The following is a 24359-nucleotide window of genomic DNA, read 5'->3' on the forward strand; positions in this document are numbered from 1 at the left end:
TCTAACAGGAGACATATATTTGTAATTGTTGGAAGACGCTGTCCAGCCCGCAACGACCCAAATTCAAAATTGAATTTGGATCATTGATGTTGATGAGTTGTGAGTGTGGTCATTGATGGTTAATGAGTTCAACAAGATCGGGCACCTCCCCACTATGCTCTTGCTGTTTGTCAGTATCGCAATGATATCTTTCCTGGTAGATAGATCGATCAAAGAGGGCCAGTGGAGTGGCCCACAAGGTCACCAGATTTAAGTCCGTTGGATTTTTTTCCTATGAAGTGCCTTAAAGAGAAAAATTTATAAAACTCAACTGGAGTCACTAAATTGTTTACGTCAATGGATCATTGATGAACGTCGGAACATTACACCTGAAACGCTTCAGAAAGTCCGAAACAGTTTTGGACAAAACTTCTATTACTGTATGGAAGCAGAAGGACAACATTTTGAACATTTGTTAAACTAGAAAGCAACTAAGTAAAAATTTAGATAAATGTTGAATGTACAATTTTTGAATCATCCCCCTTATACCATTTTTAAACCCATTTTCTCAGAAACTACTAAACCAAATTTGAAAAACTAGGAAGTGTTATAGAAAGAATTTTATTAACTTTAAAATTAAGTCACTTGACCCCTCATTTCATTTAAAATTTCAGGAGTGAAACTCGCCCCCGCTAGATGATTGAAACGAGAGGGTCGAAGATATCCGCAAAAAGGTTCCCCCTTGAAAACAAAATCAACGGGTTCGAACGATTTTTTAAAAATTGCGAGATATACGAGAAAAGGGGCTTGATTCGTTTTCATTGACCCACCTTGTATATTTTCCTCCATTTCATATACCTCCGCCTCTATTGTCTCCTTCACTTCTTTCTTTTCTGTGGTATTCTCTATATATATCGACGTCTCCATAAACCTTTTTTTTCTTGCTTTGCGGATATCCAATTGAATTTCTTTCCATCAATCTACTGTCCAAATACTTTACTTTTTGCAGTATAGGTATATTGTAAGAATTCCTTTCCTTATTATCCTCTTTCTTCCCCCTTTTTTCTAGGTTAATTGATTGATTGCCTCCTTCAGAGTCCTTGGGGCTGCCTACCGAAGTAGGGCAGAATTCTCTATCGCCGATATTACCCGCTTTTGTCGGTTAAAATTTCCCTTTTAAGTGTGCGTTTCCCTTCCGCCAAGTGTTTTGCTAGCTGCGTCAATTACCTTTGGAGTTCTCCATTAGGATTAATTTCCTGGTTTCGGACACCAGGGGCACGCAGGAGCCACCACGAGGAGGTGCAGCCCGGATTTTGACCCCCAATTGATTTGAACCTGATAAATAAATAATACTTTAAAAGATAAAACAGCCTATAACAGTTAGGCAAACAAATCAGACGGGTCATGCAACGCTGCTTCAAAGCTGTAACTAATGATTTCTTTCTTATTGTAAAATGCATGTAAGTTTAGGATTTGTTCAATTCTGTTTTTAAATTTATTTTTGGGAATGGTTTTGATATTCTCAGATAAAACATTAATTGAATCATGCATAAATAATTAGCATTAGTATGTTTGCTTGCCTAGACACATAAATTTTGAAGTCAGTTAATTGGTGCCAATGACTAGTCGTCCCCTTAAGAATGTTAAAAGAAGTGGAAGCATCTGGCATTAGTAATTGCATTGGCATCAATGTACCACGCATATTTAAGCCCTGCTTAAGCCATGTCTTGGATTATACAGGGTGGCTACTTAGTGCAAGGAAGTCCAATATCTCAACACATGTGATTCAGAAGTTTAATACAAAAGTTTTATTATGTAAAAGGTTCGTATTTTTAAATTATTTCCAAATCTACAGGGTCCGCCATAAAAGTGTGGCAATAACGAATTGGATTTTTTTTAATGGAACCCTCTTAATTTTTGCCATTTGAAGATTTCCCATTAAGTTTTAAGGTTAGTTTATATAAGTTACCCTATCTTTATAATTTACGGTTTCCAAATTATTCAGGAATATTTGAATATTTTCACAGCTACAAGGTCCCATGAAAATCAGTGCTGTGCTCCAAGTACTGCGAATTTTGAAATCAGTCTTGTGGGGCTCTAAGAGGACTTAGTAAGCTAAGTTTTTGTATTGCTAAGTATTTGAATTTAAGAAAAAGTCTTCCATAACCACTGAAATATACCTCCGAAGTTGCATGATTTCCAACGTCAATAACTTGCTTATTTCAAATGGAATGCCCTAATTTTCTCAACGACATCGTGTTCAGAATTAAAAAATCTACAACTTTTGTTAACATTACTCTATTCTTAAATCTAGCCATTTCTAAATTCCTGAAAATTGTTCTCTTTTGACTTTTAAACGTTTTGATAGTCGCATGGGTGACATCAGCAATTGTCTGTTGACAGCAAGCACAGTTTTTACGCGTTCAGATTGTTTGATAAGTTGGCCATTTATTAAACAAATGAATCTGAATCTAATGTTAATTTTGTCAAATATTATAATTTGTGATAACTTTGTTAAAATTGAATTGCTGTTCTTTGCTTCTGATTTTTAATTTACATAATAGAAATGAATTTTACAATTGGAGAATATAGAAGAATATATATAGTATTCTTGCTGGGCGCGATTGAAAAAAATTGTTTTCTTGCAACAAGGTTTTATAAAAAGGTTTTAAAAAAATCATTTCCAGGAAGACATCAACCTCGTAAAGCTTTTAAAAATTTATTGGAATGATTTTTTTTAACAGAAAATGTAATTTATCAAATGTCCAAATGCGTAAAAACTATGCTTATGGAAGAAATTAAACTAGCAGTCTTGCTAAAAGTAACGAGAAATCCTCATACATCATAAAGAGAAATTTTATATGAAACAGATGTTTCTCGTTCCACAATTCAAAAAATCTTATCAAAAACAATATGTATTAATTTCATGTTCAGTTTACGCAAGAATTAAGTGACGAATATTGTGAAAACAGTTATCTTTTGTCAATGAGCTCATGATAAAATTCAAGAGGGCCGAAATTTTTTCAACTTCATACTTTTTACAGATGAAGTTATCTTTCACAAAAATGGAAATATCGACAGACATAATTTCCATTAATATGCAGGTATGAACCCACATTTCATTAGAATGAATAGCCAGAATCGTTGGTCTTTAAATATGTACTTAGGGTGGCATAGTTGGGAATTATGTTATTGGCTCTTATTTTTTTTAGGGCAATGCAACTGGACAGGTATATTTGAATTTGTTACAAGATGAATTGCCACGAATGATAAACCATTTACCCGCTGAACTTAACAATAGAATGTGGTACTTGGACGATGGAACTTCTGTCCACCATACCAGATCAATTCATTATTACTTAAATAATGAATTCCCCAATAGGTGGATCACAAGATATGGGCCAAATCGATGGTCCCTCGATCACCAGATTTATCAAAAATGGAATTTTTTTATGGGGTTACGTTAAAAGTGAAATATACAAAATTGTTACGACAACAAAAGATGACATGAAGCAACGAATTAGTAAAGTATTTCAAAACATTAATAAATTGATGATTATTTTTTAAGTAATGTGAACATGTCATTCGAAAGACGCATTGAAACCTCTATAAACGTAAATGGAAGTTATATTGAACAGCTGATTTAATCACAATGTTTTGATCAAATTTTAGTTATTTTTTTTACTATTGTTTAAAAGATGAACAATATATCAAATTAAAAATAATAAATTCATAATATAATTCAGTCATACATACAGGGTGTCCGTTTTACGAGCTTAACCATGAGGATCTCGGTTATTTGAAGAGATACGAGGTCGGTTCAATTAGGGCAAAGTTGGGCATTTTTTAGCGTTGTAAGATGTCGTTTGAAGAAAATTCCGATTACTTTCGGAAATACAAGGGAAAATACGAAATTTCGAAAAAAGGTTTTTATTTTTTTCTCGACTTATTTGAAGAGATAATTGAAAATAGCTGGCACATTATCATAGCCACTTTTTCTCTTCTATAACATGGCGGTTCCAAATTTGGAATTCGACGTTTCGATTTTCCGGAACCAACATCAACTTTGTTTTTTCTTATGGGCGCCATCTTGGATTTTTACATTTTTAAATTCAGTTTTTTTCTGGTTACGATGATAGTTTGGTGGAAATATCAAAAATCCTATTTCTGTAAAGAGTGCCTTGGAACTGCTTTTGTTTCGATAAACAAATTTATGACATCATTCCGGCTGAATTTCGCTTAACGTCGCATACGTTTATAAATTTGGTATAATATCATATTAAAATGTCTTTTTTAAGTGAAGAAAAACGCGATATGCTAGAAATTTATTACGCCTCACATAGATATGTACAAATTACTTCGGAAACATTTCTTCAACGGTATCTAGAAAGACAACAAACAGCAAAAAAAACATGCCAGTGTTAGTAATTTCGAAAAGTTCGGAAATTTTAAAGATAGGGTATCTTACATAAACTGACCTTAAAATTTAACGAGAAATCCTAAATTGGTAAAAAAATTGGGGGGTTTTATTTCAAAAAATCTAATTTGTTATTGCCGCACTTTTACGGTGAACCCTGTAGATTTTGAAATAATTTTATAACGTACTTTTTATATTGTATAATAAAAACTTTTGTATTAAACTTTTTTTTTAATTGCATATGTACTGAAATATTGGGCTTCCTCACACTAAGTAGCCACCATGTATGTAAATGATCTCGTCATTTAAGGTGATTCTTGTACCATGCTTCAATTACCATATCATTTTCGGGATGACATACTAATTAAATTCGTAACTATTTTTTGTAATATGGAGTTCATTGTTTAATACACTTGTTCGTATTGTTTAATAAAGTGCTTATTATTTGGTGATTTCTTTTATTTCAATTTAGTTCTTCATGTTTCTTACTGTCGTTGCATCTTCCATCGAAACACTGTAGTTACATATCAAGGAGTTATTCTTGAAGTCATTGCTCCATAGACATTACATATATTTAAGTCGTACCCAAGTAAAAGGATTTTGAACGATCTAGCACAATCCTCCTAACCGAAGACGCTAATATGTAGAGTACTGAATATGAAAAGACGTGAAAGTCTAAAATCCTTAATAAGGCGAAGAAGCATTAAATAGCATGAGATTGGTGTCATTCCGGAAATGTCAATGGAATACGAGGTGAACTGAGTAGTCTTGCAGAAGTTGGCATTTGGAGTGAACGAAGAAATTGCTACCGAGGGAAGATCGCAAAAGTAACGAGTGAAAGAGGTTTTCATCAAAACTCCTTAATGTATGTTCTCTTGGATTACATCATGAACTATAGGGTGTACTTTGGAACTTGTATTTGGTGATACAAAGTTACCGAATAAAGTTCTAATTTGTGATATTTGAGTGAGTTAGGTAGTTCTTCCAGTCCAAATCAGCATCCAACTTTCTAAATTAATTTGCTAAAATCACCAATGTTGTCCATGGAAATGCTCTAGAAGTTGCCCAATATTTGTAAAACATCAAGATTTTCCACTGTAGGAACAATGATTTTAGTAGCTTTTCAAGTTCTTCAGTCTTCGATGATAATATGGCACGACCTTTGCTCGTTGTTTATCATGCCACATGTATTATCCATCACATCTACACTGACCAGCACATCAAGTCTTCAAACTAAAGAGAATGTATGGTAACTTAAAAATAATGAGGAAACGTAGCTTTGTTTTTTGTTTATCACTCCATATGTATCATCCATCATGCATATACTCATTAACATATTCGGTAAAACGTAGCTTTGTTCGTTGTTTATAATGCCACATGTATCATCTATCATGCGTACACACTAGCATTTTTGTTTGTTTTTTTTTGTTGTTAAATGCACCCAAGTGTGATATTTATTACGTTACAACCTGATTATTTCTGATCAGTTAGTAATTTTGCTTAATTTACTACTTTCAATTCCCTTAACTAGTATTTCACTCAGTGTTCCTTAGGTTCTATTAAACGTTTTACATTTAAGCTTTATCTGTACCTTAGCACTATACTCTACTTTTACACTAGCACAATCACTTCACTAACTCAAAAGGCTTCACTCTCTTGAGTCTTCTTGTCTGATTGATGTTGTCAAGATGTTGGAAGGCTTCGACGTTTACATGTTGAAACAGTTGTTGTTCGTGGTTTTTTGCAACTTTAGGGATGGTTTCGTCTATAGTTTTCATTGTGAAGTCACTGATCGAGAATGAGATTTATCTGCACTCGATGTCTCACCCCCCAAACACAAGGGGGACACAGTTGAAAAACAATGCCAACGGTTGAGTTGTATGTCTTTCCATCTTAACACGTTCGCTGTCACTGTAGTATCGTTTTATGCCATTAAACCTTTTTTCGGAGTTATATTTTTTTTTGTTAAAAATATACAGGGTGATTCAAGTTTTATCTTGATAACTTCAGGAATCGATAGAACAGGTTAAAATAATGGTCATTCATAATAAAAACTTATTTCCTAAATCGCATCGTTTCGGATATAGAGGGCGTTGAAGTAGGATTTTTTTTTCGTTTTTTCCTCATAACTTTTGAACTACTGATCCGATTAAAGTTAAATTTGGAATATAAACATTCCTCATGGCCTCACATAAGCTTCGTAAGTTTGAACCACCCACTTCTCTTAGAAGTGTATGTTATGTGTTGTCCCCCTTTTACTTTCTTTCAAAAGTTCAACAAAAAACAATAATTTCAATAAAATAACAGTGCACCATTGTTGCCAGTTCTCGATCGCTTAATAAATTATTGGGGACGTCCTTCAATGAAATGGACGCTGTCAAGGTTTTTACATCGGGGCTACTACCCTCAACCCCCGTTAATAAATACACTGGCGAAAATCCAATTGTCTTTTGTACCGTAGAATTCAATGTATTTTGCAATTTTTGAATTACATTCGGCCATTCTGTTTTGTTAGTTATTTCTATTCTAAGCAAGTTGGTCACTGTTCCCACATAGCGTTCCACCTATCCATTGCCCCGTGGAGCACTTTTGGCAATAAAATGTTGTTGAATACCCAGTTCCGAGAGTAATTTTTGAACTAAACTATCAGTAAAATTCGTACCCCTATCGCAAATCAATCTTCGCGTGATACCAAACATATTTAAATACAAGGTCATGGCACTGCACATTTTAGTACCTGACAAGGTCGTAAGTGGCACCAAAAATAAAAATTTCGTAAAAGAGTCAACCAAAAGTAATAAGTGTTTATAACCCTCGGTCGAAATTGGGAACGGACCCACACAGTCGGCATGGACTGTATGAAACGGTATCGGTTTTTTATTAATAGAGTGCAAATGTGCCTGTTTAGGACCAGTATGATTTTTGCTAATAATGCACTTCAAACAATGATTGCAACATTTCCTTACGAACTTCACCATCCCAGGAAAGCAAAAATAATGGTTTATTTTGGCCAAGGTTTTGTCGAGGCCGATGTGGCATTGTTCGTCGTGAAATAATCTTAGTAATTCTAAATGATTACCCTTGGGTATAAAAGCGCGATAAATAGGCGAGTTTCGACCGGGGTTAATTTTTCTAAACAACAATTAGTTTTGACAAAAATAGTCAGTCGTGAGTTTTCCGTCACTTAGTTTGTTTATGATGCCCTAGGTTTTGTGATCTTTTCTTTGGGCCCTCTTCAACCAATTGTCCGTGGTCACAGTCTGAATTTTTACGACCTCAAGGTCAACGACCTCCTCAATGGGGTTCCTACTAAAGTAGTCCAAGTGTTGGATATATTTTCCCTTGCGATATTCAATTTCAAAATTATACGATTGCAAAAATAACCACAATCGCTACTTTCGGTATTAACTACCTTTTGTTTTGGGATAGCTTAAGAGACTTACAATCGGTTACGACGTTGAACTTCATGCCAAGTAAATAAACCTAGAAATATTTAATGGCATAATATACCGCCAGGGTTTCCAACTCGTATGAGTGGTACTTCGATTCCTCGCTTGATGTTCTTTTAGAAAAGTAAGCAACCACTCGCAATTGATTGTTGTGTTTCTGAAAGAGGATGCCTCCGTAATCTACTGAGCTAACATCTGTATGGAGTTCTGTTCCCAAAGTCGGATCAAAAACGGCTAGTAAAGGCCTCTGACTAAGGAAGGCGCAAACATAAGATTTTTTGATCATCCCCACAATCAAAAGGCTCGTTATTCTTCGTTAATTTCGTGATGCAGGCCGTACGTGTCGCCAGTTCCGGAACAAATTTACGAAAATTATTAGCAAGACCCATAAACTGCCTCACTTGCTTGACATTGCATGGATTGGGAGCCCTCATGAGGGCGTCCACTTTATTTTTCCCTGGCCGTATACCATCTTCAGAAATTTCCTGACCTAAATATTCGATTTGCTTTACAAAAAAAGTTACACTTGTTGATATTTAACGAAAAACCTACTTCCGTGAGGCAATTCAAAACTTTAGTTAATTTTTCCAAGCCTTCGGGTATGATCATTGAAGGAATAAGTATATCGTCTAAGTAAACCATGGCATCCTTATCCCTTAAATCACCTAGAGCGCCACAAATCGCCCGCTGAAAAACAGCCGGTGCATTCGAGAGACCGAACGGCATTCGCAAATATTCATAGTGCCAGTCAGGCGTCACAAAAGCAGTTTTTTCGATCGAACACCTGGCTATTGGTAACTGATGAAATCCAAATGCCATATCCAAGGTGGTGAAGTACTTATTTTTACCTAAACGGTCAAGCTGATCATCGATTCTGGGTAAGGAAAAACGATCCTTAACAGTGATTTTATTCAGCGTCTGAAACTCACAGCACATGCGAGTGCTCCCGTCTTTTTTGTGAACAAGAACTATGGGACTTGCGAAGGGGGAGTTGCTTTCGCGTATAATATTATGTTCGAGCAATTCCTTAATGATCAATTTGACCTTTTCTCGTTCAGAATAAGCCATTCGATAAGGACGAAAGTTAACTACTTTGTCGTTCTTTAATTTAATTTCTAGTTCCGCGCTGGTAATTGGTGACACTGAAATTCCAGTAGTGATGCATTGGCTATACTTTGTGAGTAATGCCAATAAATCCTCTAAATCTTATCCCCATAAGGGCGTCTTCACAACTTCCGCCGAAATGGTGTTTACAGCCTTAGGTAACGACCCACGGTCATCTTTTAAATAAATACAGATGCCCTTATCGTCTGTAAGAAGCTGGACCCCGGGGTGATTAAAAAGATGACGACCTAATATGCAATCGGGGACAATGGCGGAACTATCAACCACAAAAAAACAAATTCGAAAATAGTCCCGTCCCTCTCTATATTTAAAATTGTTTTTGTGTTTACAACTATACTGGACGCCCCTATGCCATATAAAGTTAGAAAGGTCGGCTCCAGATTAGTTTAATTGCTTAATAATTTTTTTCTGATATTAAACTACACTTAGCGCCGGTATCTACTAAACAATTAATCGAAACATCTTAGATTTTAAATTAGGTGCAGACATTTTTGTCCAAGTTTGCGCAAAAAAAATTCACCTGATGAGAGGTGGACGGTTGCTCCCACTTTCTCTGGAAACAATCATCTACTCTGTGCCCCGTTTTATGGCAAAAACTACAGGTAAGCCTACTTCAATCTGGGAATTTACCCTTAACATTATCTACCGAATGACCAATTCTTGTTCTTTTTGGACAGGCACGACTAAGATGTCCAGGATTATTGCAAATGAAACACAACTTAACTTCAGAGTTTCATTGAACTTTTAAATCAAATGGATAATTCCTTTTAAGCTTACCGGAATCGAATTTACGGTTATTTTTATTATAATTCGGCAAAAGATCTAATAATTCGCTGATATTATCAAACTTATTGTTGAAGGCAGCCGTTTTGACTTGGTCATCGTCAATGTCCCCAATAATGTTTTCCAAATATTGACTTTCGGTTACATTGACATTTAAAGATTTCAGAAAGGATAATTTTTTTCTGGCATACTCACAATATGAACCCGCCAAATCACTAGTGAAGAGTCTGGCTCTCCGCAATTTCTCAATTAAGTTCTTTTTTATTGGAAAAACACTACATAGTTCATGTTTAAGGTCTTCCCACGTTTTCTCATCTGGTTCCCACATCGAAAACCATTCGGCGGCCTCACCTCTAAGGCTGGGAGTACTCCTCATCAGCAACTTGTAATCTGTCCAATCAAACAGGGTCCCTAATTTCTTAATTTCAAGACACCATTTTCTAGCATTGTGGACGTTTGATGAAGGGTCGAAAATGGGTATGGAGACTGAAGCCGCATTGTTGACATTACAAGACTTTCGAAGCTAGGCAACGTCGCGTACTGTGCGGCTCAACAAATTTTTCGTTTATTTAATCTACTTCTCGTAAGGATACAGGCGAGATTTGCCTCGTAAAAATAACAAATAGTTCCTGGGACGAAATTTGCACAATAATCACATTTTCCATGTCGACTTTGCCTTAAAATTATCTAATCTAACGGCGAACGTATTATTTTGGGTTTCTTTAAACCTAGGGATAACGATACAACGTTACTTTCTATTGGAATACGACTGTATTTAATCGAAAAATACATAAAGCTTCCAGCTCAAATCACGAGCATTTCTGTTACAAGGAAATACACACGGTTGTAACAAAATACGTATTTCAATCAATTTACCCAGTCGCTCCCGATCTTCCAAGCTCCCTTTGGAAGCACATATTATGAGCAATTCGAGAACGACTTACCCTTGGTTCTAAGATTACTTGTAAATAAATCATCTGTATCGGTGATATTTCTGAACTTCAGGCATCATCATCACTCGACGTTCTGTTCGTTTGATGTAACTCTGCCATAACAAGTCCCTATAATTCTTGGCCGCAACCGTTGGATATTTAGCCTCTGTGATACCACGTCCAACAACCGCAACATCAGCCCCTTTTTTGCTATCGTTACATATTCTGGTGGGTCGCATCTCTGACCGGATGTGTCACCTGGTCACCTGAGTCGTCAACTTTTACCCCGGGGGTCAATCGTATCATCCCTGGCTGATCCAAAAATAACTGATTTTGACACACAATTCCTGCCACAAGATCAGGTAATTCCCCGGCAAGCTTGACGGTGGAACGGTGGTTTTTTCGTGTACGCTTCGATTATAAGGCCGTCCGACGGGCTTGTCTCAGCCAGAGGGAACACGCCCATTTCTATTGTGCTTTCACTGTCTTGAATTGCATCAAGAACGTCTTTTCCGAGTAGGGAACGTACTGTGTGACCAATCCTGCCCAAGAAGATATCTTGCAGAGGCCTTTGCCGTGTTGCCGAGCAACTGCGTTGCCAATATCGGCAAATTTCCGATCTTCAAACAGGATAAAATTATGACGTTCAGCTTTATCTTTTTCAAATGTTTGAGAAAATTTACATTAAATTTCTGGGGCGATATCTAGGTGAGTTTTTAAGACACGAACATGCGGTCCCACTTGTTCGGCTAAGTTTGAAGATTTTCTTCGTGTCGGTTAATAAATCCGCAGCCAAACACGGAGTTGTTTGTTTGGTAGACGTAATTTGAAATATCTTTGAGACAACAGGGTTTTCGGCCAAAAGCCCCCCCCCCCCCCCTCCGTCAAAAACGACACTTTTAATTTGTTGGGTGTTTTTGTCACGCTAGCCTCAGGCACTTCATTATCTTCAATGTAATGAGTCGCTGTCCGAACCATCGCTTCACCAATACGTTTGGTTCCATATATAACATTAAACTATCTGACCTAATGTCAGTTACTCGTGTATTGCAATCCCTTGATTTTTTAAGAGATGCCCTCATCCTTCTTCTCTGTTTAGAAACACAATGGCATCTTTACATTTTAATCCTGAAACAATACAATAGGACAATAAAGAACTTCCTTGAAGTATCCCGACGTTTATAATTTTGAATTTTTTTTAATAGTGTAAACTGATTCTTACCTTCATCCCGAAGATCCTTAACCATCTCCAATACACCGCTTTCAGAGGGTGACAACATCTTGAACAACGATACAACAATTCCCAGCATTAAAAACGCCTTCGATTAACTTTTTTGTCCCATAAGATTTCAGTTCTCGTCTCCTCATTACCATGGGAATGGACGTTTGTAAAGATATTGCTGTTGCTATAGGTAAGGCTGATGATATAGAACTGAACGTTATTATATCGACATACATTTCATTTATTCTCTCAACGAGTAAGTCTACCAGGGTGTTCTGGAAGAAACAGCGAAATTAACTAAGTCAAGGCTTTGTCCAAGTGCGCGTAAAAGTCCTATATAAAACAATGATTTTACGTACCATAATATACGGATAACTATATACAAATTATCACAAATGGGGGATCGAAAGCCCCCATTTCACTTTAAATTCGCCAAATTTAACAGCGTTGATTTTTAACAATTTTACTGCGAAAGTTTTCAGGTCTGGTTGATTGGTTGGACATGCGTACAGTTAAATGATTCAAGGCAAAAATATCGATGGAAAGTATCAGTTTCCACGATGAGGGCAAAATTCGAAATGAAGAAGAATTGAATTTTCCACGTTGGGTAAATCGAAAAGTGAGGTTAGGTTTTCCTGACTACTTCACGTGTTTCTCAAGCGATGTTGCCGCATTGTTGACATTACAAGACTTTCGAAGCTAGGCAACGTCGCGTACTGTGCGGCTCAACAAATTTTTCGTTTATTTAATCTACTTCTCGTAAGGATACAGGCGAGATTTGCCTCGTAAAAATAACAAATAGTTCCTGGGACGAAATTTGCACAATAATCACATTTTCCATGTCGACTTTGCCTTAAAATTATCTAATCTAACGGCGAACGTATTATTTTGGGTTTCTTTAAACCTAGGGATAACGATACAACGTTACTTTCTATTGGAATACGACTGTATTTAATCGAAAAATACATAAAGCTTCCAGCTCAAATCACGAGCATTTCTGTTACAAGGAAATACACACGGTTGTAACAAAATACGTATTTCAATCAATTTACCCAGTCGCTCCCGATCTTCCAAGCTCCCTTTGGAAGCACATATTATGAGCAATTCGAGAACGACTTACCCTTGGTTCTAAGATTACTTGTAAATAAATCATCTGTATCGGTGATATTTCTGAACTTCAGGCATCATCATCACTCGACGTTCTGTTCGTTTGATGTAACTCTGCCATAACAAGTCCCTATAATTCTTGGCCGCAACCGTTGGATATTTAGCCTCTGTGATACCACGTCCAACAACCGCAACATCAGCCCCTTTTTTGCTATCGTTACATATTCTGGTGGGTCGCATCTCTGACCGGATGTGTCACCTGGTCACCTGAGTCGTCAACTTTTACCCCGGGGGTCAATCGTATCATCCCTGGCTGATCCAAAAATAACTGATTTTGACACACAATTCCTGCCACAAGATCAGGTAATTCCCCGGCAAGCTTGACGGTGGAACGGTGGTTTTTTCGTGTACGCTTCGATTATAAGGCCGTCCGACGGGCTTGTCTCAGCCAGAGGGAACACGCCCATTTCTATTGTGCTTTCACTGTCTTGAATTGCATCAAGAACGTCTTTTCCGAGTAGGGAACGTACTGTGTGACCAATCCTGCCCAAGAAGATATCTTGCAGAGGCCTTTGCCGTGTTGCCGAGCAACTGCGTTGCCAATATCGGCAAATTTCCGATCTTCAAACAGGATAAAATTATGACGTTCAGCTTTATCTTTTTCAAATGTTTGAGAAAATTTACATTAAATTTCTGGGGCGATATCTAGGTGAGTTTTTAAGACACGAACATGCGGTCCCACTTGTTCGGCTAAGTTTGAAGATTTTCTTCGTGTCGGTTAATAAATCCGCAGCCAAACACGGAGTTGTTTGTTTGGTAGACGTAATTTGAAATATCTTTGAGACAACAGGGTTTTCGGCCAAAAGCCCCCCCCCCCCCCCCCTCCGTCAAAAACGACACTTTTAATTTGTTGGGTGTTTTTGTCACGCTAGCCTCAGGCACTTCATTATCTTCAATGTAATGAGTCGCTGTCCGAACCATCGCTTCACCAATACGTTTGGTTCCATATATAACATTAAACTATCTGACCTAATGTCAGTTACTCGTGTATTGCAATCCCTTGATTTTTTAAGAGATGCCCTCATCCTTCTTCTCTGTTTAGAAACACAATGGCATCTTTACATTTTAATCCTGAAACAATACAATAGGACAATAAAGAACTTCCTTGAAGTATCCCGACGTTTATAATTTTGAATTTTTTTTAATAGTGTAAACTGATTCTTACCTTCATCCCGAAGATCCTTAACCATCTCCAATACACCGCTTTCAGAGGGTGACAACATCTTGAACAACGATACAACAATTCCCAGCATTAAAAACGCCTTCGATTAACTTTTTTGTCCCATAAGATTTCAGTTCTCGTCTCCTCATTACCATGGGAATGGACGTTTGTAAAGATATTGCTGTTGCTATAGGTAAGGCTGATGATATAGAACTGAACGTTATTATATCGACATACATTTCATTTATTCTCTCAACGAGTAAGTCTACCAGGGTGTTCTGGAAGAAACAGCGAAATTAACTAAGTCAAGGCTTTGTCCAAGTGCGCGTAAAAGTCCTATATAAAACAATGATTTTACGTACCATAATATACGGATAACTATATACAAATTATCACAAATGGGGGATCGAAAGCCCCCATTTCACTTTAAATTCGCCAAATTTAACAGCGTTGATTTTTAACAATTTTACTGCGAAAGTTTTCAGGTCTGGTTGATTGGTTGGACATGCGTACAGTTAAATGATTCAAGGCAAAAATATCGATGGAAAGTATCAGTTTCCACGATGAGGGCAAAATTCGAAATGAAGAAGAATTGAATTTTCCACGTTGGGTAAATCGAAAAGTGAGGTTAGGTTTTCCTGACTACTTCACGTGTTTCTCAAGCGATGTTGCCGCATTGTTGACATTACAAGACTTTCGAAGCTAGGCAACGTCGCGTACTGTGCGGCTCAACAAATTTTTCGTTTATTTAATCTACTTCTCGTAAGGATACAGGCGAGATTTGCCTCGTAAAAATAACAAATAGTTCCTGGGACGAAATTTGCACAATAATCACATTTTCCATGTCGACTTTGCCTTAAAATTATCTAATCTAACGGCGAACGTATTATTTTGGGTTTCTTTAAACCTAGGGATAACGATAAAACGTTACTTTCTATTGGAATACGACTGTATTTAATCGAAAAATACATAAAGCTTCCAGCTCAAATCACGAGCATTTCTGTTACAAGGAAATACACACGGTTGTAACAAAATACGTATTTCAATCAATTTACCCAGTCGCTCCCGATCTTCCAAGCTCCCTTTGGAAGCACATATTATGAGCAATTCGAGAACGACTTACCCTTGGTTCTAAGATTACTTGTAAATAAATCATCTGTATCGGTGATATTTCTGAACTTCAGGCATCATCATCACTCGACGTTCTGTTCGTTTGATGTAACTCTGCCATAACAAGTCCCTATAATTCTTGGCCGCAACCGTTGGATATTTAGCCTCTGTGATACCACGTCCAACAACCGCAACATCAGCCCCTTTTTTGCTATCGTTACATATTCTGGTGGGTCGCATCTCTGACCGGATGTGTCACCTGGTCACCTGAGTCGTCAACTTTTACCCCGGGGGTCAATCGTATCATCCCTGGCTGATCCAAAAATAACTGATTTTGACACACAATTCCTGCCACAAGATCAGGTAATTCCCCGGCAAGCTTGACGGTGGAACGGTGGTTTTTTCGTGTACGCTTCGATTATAAGGCCGTCCGACGGGCTTGTCTCAGCCAGAGGGAACACGCCCATTTCTATTGTGCTTTCACTGTCTTGAATTGCATCAAGAACGTCTTTTCCGAGTAGGGAACGTACTGTGTGACCAATCCTGCCCAAGAAGATATCTTGCAGAGGCCTTTGCCGTGTTGCCGAGCAACTGCGTTGCCAATATCGGCAAATTTCCGATCTTCAAACAGGATAAAATTATGACGTTCAGCTTTATCTTTTTCAAATGTTTGAGAAAATTTACATTAAATTTCTGGGGCGATATCTAGGTGAGTTTTTAAGACACGAACATGCGGTCCCACTTGTTCGGCTAAGTTTGAAGATTTTCTTCGTGTCGGTTAATAAATCCGCAGCCAAACACGGAGTTGTTTGTTTGGTAGACGTAATTTGAAATATCTTTGAGACAACAGGGTTTTCGGCCAAAAGCCCCCCCCCCCCCCCTCCGTCAAAAACGACACTTTTAATTTGTTGGGTGTTTTTGTCACGCTAGCCTCAGGCACTTCATTATCTTCAATGTAATGAGTCGCTGTCCGAACCATCGCTTCACCAATACGTTTGGTTCCATATATAACATTAAACTATCTGACCTAATGTCAGTTACTCGTGTATTGCAATCCCTTGATTTTTTAAGAGATGCCCTCATCCTTCTTCTCTGTTTAGAAACACAATGGCATCTTTACATTTTAATCCTGAAACAATACAATAGGACAATAAAGAACTTCCTTGAAGTATCCCGACGTTTATAATTTTGAATTTTTTTTAATAGTGTAAACTGATTCTTACCTTCATCCCGAAGATCCTTAACCATCTCCAATACACCGCTTTCAGAGGGTGACAACATCTTGAACAACGATACAACAATTCCCAGCATTAAAAACGCCTTCGATTAACTTTTTTGTCCCATAAGATTTCAGTTCTCGTCTCCTCATTACCATGGGAATGGACGTTTGTAAAGATATTGCTGTTGCTATAGGTAAGGCTGATGATATAGAACTGAACGTTATTATATCGACATACATTTCATTTATTCTCTCAACGAGTAAGTCTACCAGGGTGTTCTGGAAGAAACAGCGAAATTAACTAAGTCAAGGCTTTGTCCAAGTGCGCGTAAAAGTCCTATATAAAACAATGATTTTACGTACCATAATATACGGATAACTATATACAAATTATCACAAATGGGGGATCGAAAGCCCCCATTTCACTTTAAATTCGCCAAATTTAACAGCGTTGATTTTTAACAATTTTACTGCGAAAGTTTTCAGGTCTGGTTGATTGGTTGGACATGCGTACAGTTAAATGATTCAAGGCAAAAATATCGATGGAAAGTATCAGTTTCCACGATGAGGGCAAAATTCGAAATGAAGAAGAATTGAATTTTCCACGTTGGGTAAATCGAAAAGTGAGGTTAGGTTTTCCTGACTACTTCACGTGTTTCTCAAGCGATGTTGCCGCATTGTTGACATTACAAGACTTTCGAAGCTAGGCAACGTCGCGTACTGTGCGGCTCAACAAATTTTTCGTTTATTTAATCTACTTCTCGTAAGGATACAGGCGAGATTTGCCTCGTAAAAATAACAAATAGTTCCTGGGACGAAATTTGCACAATAATCACATTTTCCATGTCGACTTTGCCTTAAAATTATCTAATCTAACGGCGAACGTATTATTTTGGGTTTCTTTAAACCTAGGGATAACGATACAACGTTACTTTCTATTGGAATACGACTGTATTTAATCGAAAAATACATAAAGCTTCCAGCTCAAATCACGAGCATTTCTGTTACAAGGAAATACACACGGTTGTAACAAAATACGTATTTCAATCAATTTACCCAGTCGCTCCCGATCTTCCAAGCTCCCTTTGGAAGCACATATTATGAGCAATTCGAGAACGACTTACCCTTGGTTCTAAGATTACTTGTAAATAAATCATCTGTATCGGTGATATTTCTGAACTTCAGGCATCATCATCACTCGACGTTCTGTTCGTTTGATGTAACTCTGCCATAACAAGTCCCTATAATTCTTGGCCGCAACCGTTGGATATTTAGCCTCTGTGATACCACGTCCAACAACCGCAACATCAGCCCCTTTTTTGCTATCGTTACATATTCTGGTGGGTCGCATCTCTGACCGGATGTGTCACCTGGTCACCTGAGTCGTCAACTTTTACCCCGGGGGTCAATCGTATCATCCCTGGCTGATCCAAAAATAACTGATTTTGACACACAATTCCTGCCACAAGATCAGGTAATTCCCCGGCAAGCTTGACGGTGGAACGGTGGTTTTTTCGTGTACGCTTCGATTATAAGGCCGTCCGACGGGCTTGTCTCAGCCAGAGGGAACACGCCCATTTCTATTGTGCTTTCACTGTCTTGAATTGCATCAAGAACGTCTTTTCCGAGTAGGGAACGTACTGTGTGACCAATCCTGCCCAAGAAGATATCTTGCAGAGGCCTTTGCCGTGTTGCCGAGCAACTGCGTTGCCAATATCGGCAAATTTCCGATCTTCAAACAGGATAAAATTATGACGTTCAGCTTTATCTTTTTCAAATGTTTGAGAAAATTTACATTAAATTTCTGGGGCGATATCTAGGTGAGTTTTTAAGACACGAACATGCGGTCCCACTTGTTCGGCTAAGTTTGAAGATTTTCTTCGTGTCGGTTAATAAATCCGCAGCCAAACACGGAGTTGTTTGTTTGGTAGACGTAATTTGAAATATCTTTGAGACAACAGGGTTTTCGGCCAAAAGCCCCCCCCCCCCCCCCCCCCTCCGTCAAAAACGACACTTTTAATTTGTTGGGTGTTTTTGTCACGCTAGCCTCAGGCACTTCATTATCTTCAATGTAATGAGTCGCTGTCCGAACCATCGCTTCACCAATACGTTTGGTTCCATATATAACATTAAACTATCTGACCTAATGTCAGTTACTCGTGTATTGCAATCCCTTGATTTTTTAAGAGATGCCCTCATCCTTCTTCTCTGTTTAGAAACACAATGGCATCTTTACATTTTAATCCTGAAACAATACAATAGGACAATAAAGAACTTCCTTGAAGTATCCCGACGTTTATAATTTTGAATTTTTTTTAATAGTGTAAACTGATTCTTACCTTCATCCCGAAGATCCTTAACCATCTCCAATACACCGCTTTCAGAGGGTGACAACATCTTGAACAACGATACAACAATTCCCAGCATTAAAAACGCCTTCGATTAACTTTTTTGTCCCATAAGATTTCAGTTCTCGTCTCCTCATTACCATGGGAATGGACGTTTGTAAAGATATTGCTGTTGCTATAGGTAAGGCTGATGATATAGAACTGAACGTTATTATATCGACATACATTTCATTTATTCTCTCAACGAGTAAGTCTACCAGGGTGTTCTGGAAGAAACAGCGAAATTAACTAAGTCAAGGCTTTGTCCAAGTGCGCGTAAAAGTCCTATATAAAACAATGATTTTACGTACCATAATATACGGATAACTATATACAAATTATCACAAATGGGGGATCGAAAGCCCCCATTTCACTTTAAATTCGCCAAATTTAACAGCGTTGATTTTTAACAATTTTACTGCGAAAGTTTTCAGGTCTGGTTGATTGGTTGGACATGCGTACAGTTAAATGATTCAAGGCAAAAATATCGATGGAAAGTATCAGTTTCCACGATGAGGGCAAAATTCGAAATGAAGAAGAATTGAATTTTCCACGTTGGGTAAATCGAAAAGTGAGGTTAGGTTTTCCTGACTACTTCACGTGTTTCTCAAGCGATGTTGCCGCATTGTTGACATTACAAGACTTTCGAAGCTAGGCAACGTCGCGTACTGTGCGGCTCAACAAATTTTTCGTTTATTTAATCTACTTCTCGTAAGGATACAGGCGAGATTTGCCTCGTAAAAATAACAAATAGTTCCTGGGACGAAATTTGCACAATAATCACATTTTCCATGTCGACTTTGCCTTAAAATTATCTAATCTAACGGCGAACGTATTATTTTGGGTTTCTTTAAACCTAGGGATAACGATACAACGTTACTTTCTATTGGAATACGACTGTATTTAATCGAAAAATACATAAAGCTTCCAGCTCAAATCACGAGCATTTCTGTTACAAGGAAATACACACGGTTGTAACAAAATACGTATTTCAATCAATTTACCCAGTCGCTCCCGATCTTCCAAGCTCCCTTTGGAAGCACATATTATGAGCAATTCGAGAACGACTTACCCTTGGTTCTAAGATTACTTGTAAATAAATCATCTGTATCGGTGATATTTCTGAACTTCAGGCATCATCATCACTCGACGTTCTGTTCGTTTGATGTAACTCTGCCATAACAAGTCCCTATAATTCTTGGCCGCAACCGTTGGATATTTAGCCTCTGTGATACCACGTCCAACAACCGCAACATCAGCCCCTTTTTTGCTATCGTTACATATTCTGGTGGGTCGCATCTCTGACCGGATGTGTCACCTGGTCACCTGAGTCGTCAACTTTTACCCCGGGGGTCAATCGTATCATCCCTGGCTGATCCAAAAATAACTGATTTTGACACACAATTCCTGCCACAAGATCAGGTAATTCCCCGGCAAGCTTGACGGTGGAACGGTGGTTTTTTCGTGTACGCTTCGATTATAAGGCCGTCCGACGGGCTTGTCTCAGCCAGAGGGAACACGCCCATTTCTATTGTGCTTTCACTGTCTTGAATTGCATCAAGAACGTCTTTTCCGAGTAGGGAACGTACTGTGTGACCAATCCTGCCCAAGAAGATATCTTGCAGAGGCCTTTGCCGTGTTGCCGAGCAACTGCGTTGCCAATATCGGCAAATTTCCGATCTTCAAACAGGATAAAATTATGACGTTCAGCTTTATCTTTTTCAAATGTTTGAGAAAATTTACATTAAATTTCTGGGGCGATATCTAGGTGAGTTTTTAAGACACGAACATGCGGTCCCACTTGTTCGGCTAAGTTTGAAGATTTTCTTCGTGTCGGTTAATAAATCCGCAGCCAAACACGGAGTTGTTTGTTTGGTAGACGTAATTTGAAATATCTTTGAGACAACAGGGTTTTCGGCCAAAAGCCCCCCCCCCCCCCCCCCCTCCGTCAAAAACGACACTTTTAATTTGTTGGGTGTTTTTGTCACGCTAGCCTCAGGCACTTCATTATCTTCAATGTAATGAGTCGCTGTCCGAACCATCGCTTCACCAATACGTTTGGTTCCATATATAACATTAAACTATCTGACCTAATGTCAGTTACTCGTGTATTGCAATCCCTTGATTTTTTAAGAGATGCCCTCATCCTTCTTCTCTGTTTAGAAACACAATGGCATCTTTACATTTTAATCCTGAAACAATACAATAGGACAATAAAGAACTTCCTTGAAGTATCCCGACGTTTATAATTTTGAATTTTTTTTAATAGTGTAAACTGATTCTTACCTTCATCCCGAAGATCCTTAACCATCTCCAATACACCGCTTTCAGAGGGTGACAACATCTTGAACAACGATACAACAATTCCCAGCATTAAAAACGCCTTCGATTAACTTTTTTGTCCCATAAGATTTCAGTTCTCGTCTCCTCATTACCATGGGAATGGACGTTTGTAAAGATATTGCTGTTGCTATAGGTAAGGCTGATGATATAGAACTGAACGTTATTATATCGACATACATTTCATTTATTCTCTCAACGAGTAAGTCTACCAGGGTGTTCTGGAAGAAACAGCGAAATTAACTAAGTCAAGGCTTTGTCCAAGTGCGCGTAAAAGTCCTATATAAAACAATGATTTTACGTACCATAATATACGGATAACTATATACAAATTATCACAAATGGGGGATCGAAAGCCCCCATTTCACTTTAAATTCGCCAAATTTAACAGCGTTGATTTTTAACAATTTTACTGCGAAAGTTTTCAGGTCTGGTTGATTGGTTGGACATGCGTACAGTTAAATGATTCAAGGCAAAAATATCGATGGAAAGTATCAGTTTCCACGATGAGGGCAAAATTCGAAATGAAGAAGAATTGAATTTTCCACGTTGGGTAAATCGAAAAGTGAGGTTAGGTTTTCCTGACTACTTCACGTGTTTCTCAAGCGATGTTGCCGCATTGTTGACATTACAAGACTTTCGAAGCTAGGCAACGTCGCGTACTGTGCGGCTCAACAAATTTTTCGTTTATTTAATCTACTTCTCGTAAGGATACAGGCGAGATTTGCCTCGTAAAAATAACAAATAGTTCCTGGGACGAAATTTGCACAATAATCACATTTTCCATGTCGACTTTGCCTTAAAATTATCTAATCTAACGGCGAACGTATTATTTTGGGTTTCTTTAAACCTAGGGATAACGATACAACGTTACTTTCTATTGGAATACGACTGTATTTAATCGAAAAATACATAAAGCTTCCAGCTCAAATCACGAGCATTTCTGTTACAAGGAAATACACACGGTTGTAACAAAATACGTATTTCAATCAATTTACCCAGTCGCTCCCGATCTTCCAAGCTCCCTTTGGAAGCACATATTATGAGCAATTCGAGAACGACTTACCCTTGGTTCTAAGATTACTTGTAAATAAATCATCTGTATCGGTGATATTTCTGAACTTCAGGCATCATCATCACTCGACGTTCTGTTCGTTTGATGTAACTCTGCCATAACAAGTCCCTATAATTCTTGGCCGCAACCGTTGGATATTTAGCCTCTGTGATACCACGTCCAACAACCGCAACATCAGCCCCTTTTTTGCTATCGTTACATATTCTGGTGGGTCGCATCTCTGACCGGATGTGTCACCTGGTCACCTGAGTCGTCAACTTTTACCCCGGGGGTCAATCGTATCATCCCTGGCTGATCCAAAAATAACTGATTTTGACACACAATTCCTGCCACAAGATCAGGTAATTCCCCGGCAAGCTTGACGGTGGAACGGTGGTTTTTTCGTGTACGCTTCGATTATAAGGCCGTCCGACGGGCTTGTCTCAGCCAGAGGGAACACGCCCATTTCTATTGTGCTTTCACTGTCTTGAATTGCATCAAGAACGTCTTTTCCGAGTAGGGAACGTACTGTGTGACCAATCCTGCCCAAGAAGATATCTTGCAGAGGCCTTTGCCGTGTTGCCGAGCAACTGCGTTGCCAATATCGGCAAATTTCCGATCTTCAAACAGGATAAAATTATGACGTTCAGCTTTATCTTTTTCAAATGTTTGAGAAAATTTACATTAAATTTCTGGGGCGATATCTAGGTGAGTTTTTAAGACACGAACATGCGGTCCCACTTGTTCGGCTAAGTTTGAAGATTTTCTTCGTGTCGGTTAATAAATCCGCAGCCAAACACGGAGTTGTTTGTTTGGTAGACGTAATTTGAAATATCTTTGAGACAACAGGGTTTTCGGCCAAAAGCCCCCCCCCCCCCCCCCTCCGTCAAAAACGACACTTTTAATTTGTTGGGTGTTTTTGTCACGCTAGCCTCAGGCACTTCATTATCTTCAATGTAATGAGTCGCTGTCCGAACCATCGCTTCACCAATACGTTTGGTTCCATATATAACATTAAACTATCTGACCTAATGTCAGTTACTCGTGTATTGCAATCCCTTGATTTTTTAAGAGATGCCCTCATCCTTCTTCTCTGTTTAGAAACACAATGGCATCTTTACATTTTAATCCTGAAACAATACAATAGGACAATAAAGAACTTCCTTGAAGTATCCCGACGTTTATAATTTTGAATTTTTTTTAATAGTGTAAACTGATTCTTACCTTCATCCCGAAGATCCTTAACCATCTCCAATACACCGCTTTCAGAGGGTGACAACATCTTGAACAACGATACAACAATTCCCAGCATTAAAAACGCCTTCGATTAACTTTTTTGTCCCATAAGATTTCAGTTCTCGTCTCCTCATTACCATGGGAATGGACGTTTGTAAAGATATTGCTGTTGCTATAGGTAAGGCTGATGATATAGAACTGAACGTTATTATATCGACATACATTTCATTTATTCTCTCAACGAGTAAGTCTACCAGGGTGTTCTGGAAGAAACAGCGAAATTAACTAAGTCAAGGCTTTGTCCAAGTGCGCGTAAAAGTCCTATATAAAACAATGATTTTACGTACCATAATATACGGATAACTATATACAAATTATCACAAATGGGGGATCGAAAGCCCCCATTTCACTTTAAATTCGCCAAATTTAACAGCGTTGATTTTTAACAATTTTACTGCGAAAGTTTTCAGGTCTGGTTGATTGGTTGGACATGCGTACAGTTAAATGATTCAAGGCAAAAATATCGATGGAAAGTATCAGTTTCCACGATGAGGGCAAAATTCGAAATGAAGAAGAATTGAATTTTCCACGTTGGGTAAATCGAAAAGTGAGGTTAGGTTTTCCTGACTACTTCACGTGTTTCTCAAGCGATGTTGCCGCATTGTTGACATTACAAGACTTTCGAAGCTAGGCAACGTCGCGTACTGTGCGGCTCAACAAATTTTTCGTTTATTTAATCTACTTCTCGTAAGGATACAGGCGAGATTTGCCTCGTAA

The 24359-nt window shown here is 38.1% G+C and overlaps 6 pseudogenes; all 6 read right to left on the reverse strand.

Moving 5' to 3' along the window:
• Positions 1–10673: 10673 nt before the first annotated feature.
• LOC136417923 (uridine 5'-monophosphate synthase-like) lies at positions 10674–11965 on the reverse strand (annotated as a pseudogene).
• A 1038-nt stretch (positions 11966–13003) lies between these two features.
• Positions 13004–14021, reverse strand: LOC136417924 (uridine 5'-monophosphate synthase-like; annotated as a pseudogene).
• Positions 14022–15335: 1314 nt separating this feature from the next.
• LOC136417925 (uridine 5'-monophosphate synthase-like) lies at positions 15336–16627 on the reverse strand (annotated as a pseudogene).
• A 1038-nt stretch (positions 16628–17665) lies between these two features.
• LOC136417926 (uridine 5'-monophosphate synthase-like) lies at positions 17666–18686 on the reverse strand (annotated as a pseudogene).
• Positions 18687–20000: 1314 nt separating this feature from the next.
• LOC136417928 (uridine 5'-monophosphate synthase-like) lies at positions 20001–20994 on the reverse strand (annotated as a pseudogene).
• A 1340-nt stretch (positions 20995–22334) lies between these two features.
• LOC136417929 (uridine 5'-monophosphate synthase-like) lies at positions 22335–23352 on the reverse strand (annotated as a pseudogene).
• Positions 23353–24359: the final 1007 nt, after the last annotated feature.

Source organism: Euwallacea similis, chromosome 31 (assembly GCF_039881205.1).
Source record: "Euwallacea similis isolate ESF13 chromosome 31, ESF131.1, whole genome shotgun sequence".
Lineage (NCBI taxonomy): Eukaryota > Metazoa > Arthropoda > Insecta > Coleoptera > Curculionidae > Euwallacea > Euwallacea similis.